Source organism: Lolium rigidum, chromosome 2 (assembly GCF_022539505.1).
Source record: "Lolium rigidum isolate FL_2022 chromosome 2, APGP_CSIRO_Lrig_0.1, whole genome shotgun sequence".
Taxonomy (NCBI): domain Eukaryota; kingdom Viridiplantae; phylum Streptophyta; class Magnoliopsida; order Poales; family Poaceae; genus Lolium; species Lolium rigidum.
In genome coordinates, this window is record NC_061509.1 from 261,281,523 (window position 1) to 261,293,231 (window position 11,709).

The 11,709-nt window shown below is 45.9% G+C and overlaps 1 pseudogene; it reads left to right on the top strand.

Annotated features, from left to right (window-relative positions):
* Positions 1-3,629: 3,629 nt before the first annotated feature.
* On the top strand, positions 3,630-5,100 carry LOC124688656 (annotated as a pseudogene).
* The last annotated feature ends 6,609 nt before the right edge of the window (positions 5,101-11,709 follow it).

Sequence of the window (11,709 nt, forward strand, 5' to 3'; positions counted from 1 at the left end):
CAGCCTACGTGGCACTGACCCCACGGGTCAGTGTCTAACCCTAGGGTCTGCCACTGTAACAAAAGTATTGTTCATTTATATTTAATTCCAGAAAATTACTGCAACTTCAAATAAATCTAGAAAATTCATAATAGCTCAGAAAAATAAATATAAGATATCAAAATTCTTATAAAGATAAACTCTATCCAATAAAAATATAAAATGAAATTTTTATTTTTAATAAAAATTCAATTATTTATTACTTGTTATTTAATCCTTTAATTTTAATTCTAAATTCAATTAAAATTCAATAATTAGTAAAAAATTCCAAAATTAAATAAAAACCAGTAAATAAATAAAGAAAACATTAAAACTAATTTTCTTTATTTGTTATTTTGTTAAATCATTATTAGAGAGAGTTAAACCCTGATTAATAATTACCCTAATTATTAATTGTTTAAAAATAATAAATGCCATATTCAATATTATTTTGAAGCTATTAATAACTTCCCGTTTAAAACAAAGTTATTAATCATAGAACTTTATGGTAAATAGTAAACCCTAGTTCTATATGGGAGAAAACTAGAAACCTATCATTTCATGAGAAACCCTAAAACCCTAACTCCATTAGGAACCCTAGCTCCAATATTACATGTGAACCCTAAATTACTTCTAACCTAAACCCTAGGTTAGAACATGTGATCATTATACTTTCCTTTTCAAATCATAGAGCCATGATTAGCAACTAAAGACATACCTATGTCCACATAAAATAATAGAGACCCATCTCTAATACATTGGTATTACAGGTGTTCATGCTTAGCTGATCAAATAGGACCAACCCTAGATCCTATCTTCTGAGACACCAAGCTTAGCTATCCATGCTTAGCATCACACCATTGTGATGAACTTCAATAACAACTATGCTAAATATAGTGCCTTACCTAACTATATTCCACTAAACCCTACTAATTATTAGATACTTATGAACCATCCTATTTAGGAACCAACCATTCTCCACTTAGAGATCCAATAGCTAATACAAGACAACCTCAACCTTAATTGTAATACTTCTTATTATTTAAGAAGTATGTTCTTCAAAAGTTATTCTTTTGAAGTAAATAGGAAGTAGTCATCAACCTCGCCTAACAGGACCTATCAACCCTAGCTATCTATTACCACTAAGATATATCACCATAATAGCAACCATTAATTGCTTAAGATACTTATGCTTCACTAAAACCATACAAGCCCTAGTTATTAATGAATCCAACTTTGTTGAGATCCATCTAAACCTTACACCAGAAATTAGTTGAAACCATAGTAAACCATAGAACTCCACAACCCTAATTATCATACTTGTTCTTTATTAAAGAACATGTTCTTCAAAAGTTATTCTTTTGAAGTATATGATAATTAATCATTAACCATGCCATGTAGTGCTAAAACCAACCAATATTCATTACGTGTTAGGATTATACCAAATGTTATAGTTGTGTGCTATTAATATTATTGTTATGATATGTTGCAGAACCTGTTTATGATACCATGTAACCACACCTGAATAAGAACCTTGTATGAGAATCATTCTAAAAGTGCAACACACCCTAAACTAATCATTATCACTCACTAATCCTAAATCATCGGGGTTAGGTCACGCTTAGGGCGATTGCATCTCATACTTATGCATTATTGCATCCTTGGCAATCTTTTAAACATCGTCCTTACCGGACGATGATGCTATTTCAGAATTTGGAGTTATTGCGTATCGAAGACCTTGCCTGCATAATCTTGCAGTCAAGAAAGGCAAGTTCATCGCTTGCTCATGTCATTTGAGTATTTTTACCAAATTACTTGCAAAGTACTATGTTTATCACTATTGCATAAAAACCAAAACCATTATTTTCATAACTATGAATATGACTATGTGGTGGGCAATGGAACCATGGATTGTGTTGATATGGTGGAGGTTCCATTGCAAGGGTTTATATCCATCTAGGATTAAACAACAAATGTCGTCCAGTGATTCTTGTGCCGTAATACCCGTGTTAACCATAAGATCCGGAGTGGGACGGAGTAGTCAAAAGTTTTTCCACCTCTGGTTCATCAACGGATGCTCATTACTGGGTGCACTTGATCTCGAGAGACAAGATGCAGGGGGGAACCCGTAGAAGTCCCCACGGTAATGAGGTCTATGATGGGTTGCAACTGCCGGCGTAGGAATGTATGGTAGAGCCCTGCATTGTCGTCGTGGTCGGGGCCCATCCTTAATTGGTGTAAGTGAACCGGTGTGGACCCAGGGTCGGAGATTGCAACAAAGGGTGGGTGTTCGAGGTAGCGGAGGAACATGATTGGCTAGACCTTATACCGGGCCTCACACCATAGGAAGTGTGGACGGGAACATATGCCCGGTTGGCACCAATGTTAAGATCTCTTATGGGTAAAGCAACACACCTCTGCAGAGTGTAATGAACCGTCACCAGTCACTCCCTGTTCCGGGTTTGGAACTGCGAACGCTGCCGGAAAGGAGCTCCATGAAGTTCTAGTAAACCGGTGAAGGCTGACGGACATAGTTCTTCTGAATAAAAGCAACCTTTTGAAGAAATGGTTATGAAAACTTGCATTGGTATTATACTTTCTGGTCTAATGCCGTAGCTAGTGCATTAAACACCTCTTTCCTATAATGAACTTGTTGAGTACGCTCGTACTCATCCCACTCTTAAATCCCCTGCTTAGATATGGAGGCATCGAAGGAGGATCTACCATGCAACTAGAAGACCGAGGAGTCTACAACTACTTCAAGGGAACAGGACCCTGTCAGAGGAGTCAGATACCACATCCAACAAGGAGAAACCTAGATTAGCAATAGAAAGGAACTAGCTTCCTAATCTTAGCTCCTATTTAGCTAGAATCTATTCATAGCCCTATAGCTAGTCAAATACTCTGCAAATAGAGTTCGTGATAGGATTAGACTGCGAGTCATTCTTCTGGAGTTTATTTGCAGATTTACCTCATTGTAAAGTAGGAGCCTGTGTTGATCTTATGTGTAACAGAGTCTGTATGTAATTCTATAGACATGCCTTGGACCCGCATATGTTTCTGTTGTACCACTCTGAGCGATATAATACTAATGGAACGGTGTTTCATTGGTCTTATATCAGACTTGCATACTACACCATGCAGTGGTATGTTGGGTCACCACAGTAGGCGAGGGGCGCGCCACGCGTGGCATCGTCATTACTTCGTTGGCAGAGGTGGGTGAGGGCCGCTCGGCAGGCGAGGCATCGGCATTAACGTGGTCGTGGCTGCCGAAGCGACGGCATTAGTCACTGGCGTGCCTGAGAAGACGCATCGAGCCAGGGTCGCTGCCAGGCGGAACCAACGAAACGTCCGCCAGACGCGAGCGCACACTTGCGTGTTCGCGCAGCGTCCGCAGAGACGCATCCGAGACGCATATTTAGGCCAGGTTTATGTCACCGTGGACGGCCGGATCACTATGCGTCGTCCCGCTAGAGGGCCCGACGTATTTTTCGATCCAGTGGACGCACGTCCGTTTCGCCCCCTTAGAGATGTCCTAGCCTAGCTAGCCTCCAGGCGGCTATATTATCGCGCTCTGCTTCGCTCTACTGAACCCAAAGCTCGAACTTATCAGATTCAGAGAGTGAGAGTACGATGGATCTTCTCCTTTTGCTCACTGTGCTCCTCCTTGCGCGCACGGTGGCTTCCCTGGTGCGCGCCGTTGTCGCCCGTCGCCGGCAGTCGCAGTGCTACCTCCTGGACTATGTCTGCTACAAGCCATGTGGCGGCCGCAAGGTGAGCACGGAGATGGCCGGCCATGTTATCGAGCGTAATCAGCGCCTGGGTCTCCCCGAGTACCGCTTCCTCCTCCGGGTCATGGTCCGCTCCGGCATCGGCGAGGAGAGCTACTGCCCGTGCAACATCCTCGAGGGCCGCGAGGACACGCCCACCCACCAGGACGCGCTCGACGAGATGGACGCCTTCTTCGACGCGGCCGTCGCCAAGCTCTTCCACAAGACCGGCCTTGGGCCACGCGGCGTGGACGTGCTCGTCATCAACGTCTCCATGTTCTCCCCGGCGCCGTCGCTCGCCTCCCGGATCGTGGGACGCTTCGGCATGCGCGAGGACGTCGCCGCCTTCAACCTCTCCGGCATGGGGTGCAGCGCCGGCCTGGTCTCGCTGGACCTCGCGCGCAACGCGCTGCGGACGCGGCCGACGTCCGTAGCCCTCGTGGTCTCCACCGAGTCCATCGCCCCCAACTGGTACGCCGGCACGGACAGGTCCATGATGATGGGCAACTGCCTGTTCCGCTGCGGGGGCTCGGCGGCGCTGCTCACCAACGACCCGTCGCTCGGCCGGCGGGCCAAGATGGCGCTTCGCCACCTCGTGCGCGAGAACACCGCCGGCGATGAGGAGGCGCACACGTGCGCGCTGCAGCGCGAGGACGGCGACGGGCGCGTCGGGATCAGCCTCAGCAAGGCTTTGCCCAGGGCCGCTGCCCGGGCGTTGACCCTGAACCTGGGCCGCCTCGCGCCGCGGATCCTGCCGGTGTCCGAGCTCGCGCGGTTCGCTGCCGGGACCATGCGCAAGAAGCTTTTCTCCCGTGGCGGCGCGAAGCACGGCGGTCCGAAGATAAACTTCAAGACCGGCGTGGAGCACTTCTGCATCCACCCCGGCCGGCGGCACCGCGGTCGTGGAGGGAGTAAAGGGGAGCCTCGGCCTCAATGCCAGTGACGTGGAGCCAGCGCTGATGACTCTGCACCGGTGGGGGAACACGTCGGCGAGCAGCCTGTGGTACGTTCTGTCCTACATGGAGGCGAAACAGAGGCTCAAGAGAGGGGACAGGGTACTCATGCTCACGTTCGGTTCGGGGTTTAAGTGCAACAGCTGCCTGTGGGAGGTGAAGGGTTACATGGCCGACAAGGGCGTCTGGGCGCAGTGCATCAATGAGTACCCGCCGGCGCCGGAGTGCATCACAAACCCGTACGCGGACAAGTATAGCTGGGTTAACGATGTTCAAGGTGACACCATCGTCTTTTAGATTTCAGTATGCTGTTGCATGCGCACTGTCGACTTAATAAAAGCGTAGAGAGTGTCCGGTTACGCTGTGCTAGTATGTGGTTGTGCGCCAAGCACGTGATTAAATACGGCGTTGCATTAGCTTTTGCATGGTGAATTGCGTGTTGGTAGTGTCTAGTACTACTATTGTCAGTTGAGCCACGATACTCCGTCGGTTCATCCATCGCCCCCCTGGGAGTTGGGATGACTTGGCCGGCTGAGGAAGTGAGGATACGGTGGCGCGTCAGTTAACACTACATGAAACAATATTTTGTAGTATATCGAAAATACACGGCAAACGGTTAAAAACATACTGTAAGGATATATAGCACTCGGCGAACACTACCGGAGAATTTGGCTTTACCGTGTTCCATCACATCTTTGACGTGTGTCAGGGAGCCCGGAACACGGTATGCTTTCGAGACAACACAGGGTAAAGAATAGATCACGGCCACGGTAAGAAAACACACGGCAAAGAAACTGCACACGGCAAAATTTTCAAAAAACACACGACAACAAAGAAACAAAATAAACACATGGCAAAAATATATACACGCAAAGCGGAGAGACACATGGCTAAGCTGGCCACATTTGACGGAGTTGTTACGGCCCGTTTTCTTTACCGTGTAGCACGGAAATGCATGCGGTAAAGTGGTGGCTCTGCCGTGTGGATTACAAATATGCACGGCAAATCTACGCCTATACCGTATGTATTTATATACTCCCTCCGGTTCATACTTGACTCTAATATGATTGGATCTGCACACATTATACATCCATACTAGAGTCAAGTAGTTCTAGATACATCTATATTAGAGTCAAGTAATATGAATCGAAGGGGGTAATAAACACGGCAAAGCCCCCCCCCCCCCCTTCATAATTTTTCGTCCTTCTCCTCCCCGCCAATTACTTCCGGTCTTTTTTTGCCGCCATCTTTTCGCCCTCGCGTCACTATATATAGCAATGTATCGGACAAAGAATTCACAACCCACTTGTCCTCCACGGGTTCCCGCCAGCACAATCCCTCTCACCGTCACCACTGACCCGGCCTGCATGGTCGTTCCCGCCGCCTTCCAGATACCTCCTCATTGCCACTCCAATCTAGCTCAAAACCTACAAGTGTGGGCCTAACATGTGCATACAATAGTGTTGGGATGCTAAGAAACCTAAGAGCTAGCTCCCTAGTGTGACCCGCTTCAGCGACCTGTGCTGCCTCTTGGGAAGGTTCTAGACTAAAAGGGAGGGGAAACTCCACGTTGGATCCATGATAACCCCCAAGTGCAAGGGATCACAGTAGTACAACTCGATAAGTATTTGAGTGTCGAACCCACGAGAAGCTCAGGGTAAACTATCTACTATCTAAAGCCGTATAACCCATTTATATTGCCTTCTATGCAAAGCTAGGAACTATAGTGCATGTTTGGTTGTTTTTTGGTACTAACTAGAAAAGTTTTTGGAAGCAAATACTATAGGTAAACTAGTGCAAGTAAAATGGAGCTAGTGAAGTGGAGGTCGATACCCCAAGGGAGCAAGTGCTTAGGCAAATTGCTATTTCATTTGATTGGTTGTCACAATTAGTGACGCACAAAGATAGTCATTTTATTGTTTCTTCTAAGGAGGAGCCATGAATAGGTGGAACCATATACATGAGTAAATACACTCTAGTGACTGATCCCAAATCCAGAGAAAACAAGGGAATTATTATGACATAAATTTCAACCACTGCATTTGTATCTAAGGTCCCCATGATAATACCCCCGTTGATTAAACATGAATTAATAAAACATGTCTCTCTGAGACTTGGGTTTCGGTTTCTGTCAAACTCTGGCTATATCCCTCATCCTACCAACATGCAACGGTGACAATCTTGTGCACCTCCCAACATAATGTGTGCACTCATATGTCAGTACAACCGGATCATCATAGAAGATAAAATATACTTGTATGCAACCAAAATATCATAATTGCCATAAACAAGTCACTACTCAAACATCAACATAGAGATATAACAGATCATGGGAAAATAATATATTGCATCATACATCATGTTTTCCAAGAGATTACAGTGGGGGGATGGAGATTTGATGTAGGTGTTGATGAAGATGTTGATGAAGACGTTGGTGATGGAGAGCAGCCCGTGGAGGATATGGTGATGGGTGCCGGCGTGGCACCCCTTGTGGAGGAGGGCACCCAAGGGGGCAGTGGCCCCTTGGCCCTCCTTCTTCCTTGGAAATTGTACTGATCTTGAGGAGCTTCTCACCCACCCCCCCTCCTTGGCGGCTGCTGAGGGGGAGGAAATTCGTGATAATGGTTGGCTTCCTCCAAAATTAGGGTTTCCCCACAATATGCAGAGGTGGAGATGCAATCTTGGCCATAGGATGGATGCCCCATTGATCCAAGGGCTCTTGGGCACCTCTACAACCTACCTAGGACTCCCCTATGTTCTTTATGACAACCTACCTAGGACTCCCCTATGCAATCCATCAAGTATGACAAAAGTTTGTGTAAATCACGTCATCAACTTTCGGAGTCCTGAAACTATTTCTGGACCCTTCAGTAACGCAGGCAAATATGGGACATACGAACGCCGATGGACGTGAATTTTACATCGAAAATAAATCACAAAAAATTCCCCACAACTTTGTCAATCGACACTTTTTCATTTGACGCTATCTTCAGGGTCTACCGTGGCGATCTTTGAAAAAATTTCTGCAGGGACAAATTCCGGGAAATTCCAGTTTCCTACACATAAGGGCATCTCCAACTGGGGGACGCATTTCGGACACCCAAAATGTCCGTGCGCGTCCATTTGCGTCGGCCCAAATGGTCAAAATCGACCGCGCGTCCATTTGCATCGGGGGGTGGCCCCAGCGGCACAATGCATTTTTTGGGTTTTGCCTTTTTTGAACATAAAAACATAATTTACATCGTGAAGAAAGGAAAATATACTAACACATGCGCCTACTCCTCGTCGTCGTTGTCGACCATGACGAAATCCGGTACCGTCCACTGCCAGTTGGCAACCGGCGGAACATATGTCGGTGCCGCCGGCGGTGGAGGTGGAGCAGCCCACGCCGGTGGTGGAGGTGGATCCGCCCATGGATTGTACGCCGGAGGTGAAGGTAGAGTCATAGGGCCTCTTCCTCAGTGGTTGCGGGGCCGAGTTTTAGAGCGCCTGTCGTAGGGCCTCTTCCGTAGTGAGGCCCGGAAGCATGATGTCGATGGCGTACCAGGTAAACAGCGGCTGCATCGGTCGGTCCACCTCCGAGACGAGGACGCCGAGCCTCTTGATCTCGTCATCGTTCATCATCGCCAGGAAGTTGAACTTCCGGCCCTTCGCCATGGCCGCTTGCCATTAGTGGAAAATGGAGGCGATGAAGTCATCGCTGTCGTCCTTGGCCTCCTCGTTGTGGTAGGCCAGCGCGTCGCAGTCCTTGTCGGCATCGTCATCCTCTGGAGGCGCCGATGGCTGTCGTGTTCGACGACGAGGCAGCGGTGGCCGCTCAACAAAGAAGTCCCTATCGCCGAGAAAGCCCGTGTTCGTCCTCGATCCTCCTCGGTCTTTGGCCAGCTGTGCCAGCCACTACTAGGAAACTACATATCTATGGCGCACTTTTTTGAAATTTTGTGGCCCATATTCCAGAAGTTACGCCACTAAATTGTATTACTGTGAAGACAGAATTCTCACATTTCTATGGTGTATATCTATGAGATGCTCCACATAATTCTGATTTTTTTACAAAAATTCAGAAAAATTAAAAAAAAATCAGGAAAAATAATTTTTTTTGAAATGATCTGGAAAAAACTAAATATTTAATTTTTTTGAACATGTAGTAACACTTTGAACATATCTTAAATCATTTTGAAATGACAACTTCACACTAGGTCACCCATTCTCAAACTTATCCAACCTACACACGCTTAACTTTTGTGTTCTATTTGATTGAGCTAACTTGAACTACTAAAGTTCTTATTGATATTAGTATCATATCGATCCTTTTAAGGCTTGTTTGTGTATATGTGTGTAGATGTGTGTGTAGTTTATGTGTGGTATGTGTATATATGTGTGTTTTAAAATTTCTCAAAAATTAGAAACTTCAAGATATTCAAAAAGGAAAATTTGAAAGTTTCAAAAAAATTAAATTTTTTGAAAATGTAGTTTTTTTTTTTGGAAAATCCTAAATTTTTAGAAAAATGTCAAAGAAACTAAATTTTTTCCAAAAAAAATCCTTAAAGTTAAAAAATGTAAAAGAATCTAAGAAATTCTTAAGTTTCAAAAAGTAAAAAATTTAAAAATAAAATTACCATTAATTTTTTTTATAAAATCAGAAAAAATTAAAACATAAAATATTAAAACAAAAAAATTAAATTTCAATAAGAACTAATTCAAAAAATAAAAAAAATTCTAGAAGTTAAAAAATAGGAAAAGATTCTAAATTTCTAAATTTTTTTAAAAAAAACAAAAATTTAAAATCCAAAATTTAAAAATAAAATAATAAATTATGTGGTGCATATCAATATACGCCACAGAAATATGCATTTCTATGGCGCATATATCACATAATTGTGTATTTTCGTGGCCCATATCAACATGCGTCACAGAAATACACATTTGTATGGCTCATATGGTTGGAATTCTGTGGAGCATATTTTTTTATGCGCCACAGAAATATTTTTGAGGAGCATTAAATGCGTCATAGAATACATTTCTACCTATAAGGGTTTTCCTAGTAGTGAGCTACTGGAGTCGACGACGAAGGAGGGATCGACGCGGAGGTCCGGCGGCAGGTACCGCCGCCTGCGCTAGATCTTGGCACTCCTTCCTGGCTCGCTTAGAGGCACGGGCGGGACAGGCACCCAGAGGTGGCTGAGCCGCCAGCCGCCGCCAGGCAGGTGCACGTCTCGCCAGCCGTCACACTGCGTCCAACTCTAGTGCACGAGCCACGCCATCTCGACGGGCAGCGGCACCCTGTTTGTCCGCTATGCCTTCTTGGTGCTTCATCTTTCCCATGGTTATGTGGTGTCGCGCGGCGGTGAGGGGTGGGGGTGGAGGTGTCGGTGGTGCTGGCGATGGCAGGGATGATGCCGATCGACTTTTAACAGTCGGGCGCGCGTGGGACACGATGTCATTGATGGCGGCGCAAAAGCCCAACTGCCGCCCGCTAGTGCGCGTGCAGAAGAGACAGCCGCGACATTGATTGCGAAGGCTGCAACGCAGACGCGGAAGCGATGACCGCGGAAGCGGCGGCCGCGGAAGCGATGCGCTCGATACAGCCCTATGGCTCGCTGATACGTCTCCAACGTACCTATAATTTCTGATGTTACATGCTTGTTTTATGACAATACTTACATGTTTTGCTTGCACTTTATAATGTTTTAATGCGTTTTCCAGAACTAACCTATTAACGAGATGCCGAAGGGCCAGTTGCTGTTTTCTGTTGTTTTTGGTTCCAGAAAGGCTGTTCGGGCAATATTCTCGGAATTTGACGAAACGAAGACCCAACATCTTATTTTTCCCGGAACCTTCCAGAAAGTCAGAGGGGGGCCAGAGGGGTGCCCTGGGGGCCCCACACGTGTGGGCCATGCGGGCTCCACCCTGGCCGCGCCGGCCTAGTGTGAGTTGGCCCCGTGGCCCCTCCGACTCCGACTCTTCGCCTATTTAAGCCCTGGAGACCTAAAAACGTGATACCAATTGACGAAACTCCAGAAAGACTCCAGGGGCTCCGCCACCATCGCGAAACTCCAATTCGGGGGACAGAAGTCTCTGTTCCGGCACCCTGCCGGGACGGGGAAGTGCCCCGGAAGCCATCTCCATCAACGCCACCGCCTCCATCATGCTCCGTGAGTAGTTCCCCCATGGACTACGGGTTCTAGCCGTAGCTAGTTGGTATTCTCTCCCCCATGTACTTCAATACAATGATCTCATGAGCTGCCTTACATGATTGAGATTCATCTGATGTAATCGGTGTTGTGTTTGTTGGGATCCGATGGATTGTTACATTATGATTGTCTATCTACAAAGTTGATGAAGTTATTGTTGTTGCAATCTTGTTGTGTTTAATGCTTGTCACTAGGGCCCGAGTGGCATGATCTTAGATTTTAAGCTCTATACTTATTGCTTAGATTGTATCTACAAGTTGTATGCACATGTCTATGTCCGGAACCAAAGGCCCCAAAGTGACGAGAATTGGGACAAGCTGGAGGGAAGGCTTAGATATGAGGATCACATGTTTTCACGGAGTGTTAATGCTTTGCTCCGGTGCTCTATTAAAAGGAGTGCCTTAATTTCCAGTAGATTCCCTAGAGGCCCGGCTGCCACCGGCTGGTAGGACAAAAGATGTTGTACAAGTTTCTCATTGCGAGCACGTATGACTATATATGGGAAACATGCCTACATGATTAATGATCTTGATGTTCTGTCTTAATGCTATTTCAATCCTATCAATTGCCCAACTATAATTTGTTCACCCAATGACATAGGCATCCCAAATGGGCCTGCCAAATATAGTACCCGGAGTTTATTGAAGGCCCACTACTCGAAGAATAAGAAGATTCGGAAGCCCAAGATGTATTTAAGAAAAAGATAGAGTTGTAATAGGAGATGTTATTTGTAATCTGGCGGGATGAGTTAGAAACCGTCCCGGCTCGTAACTC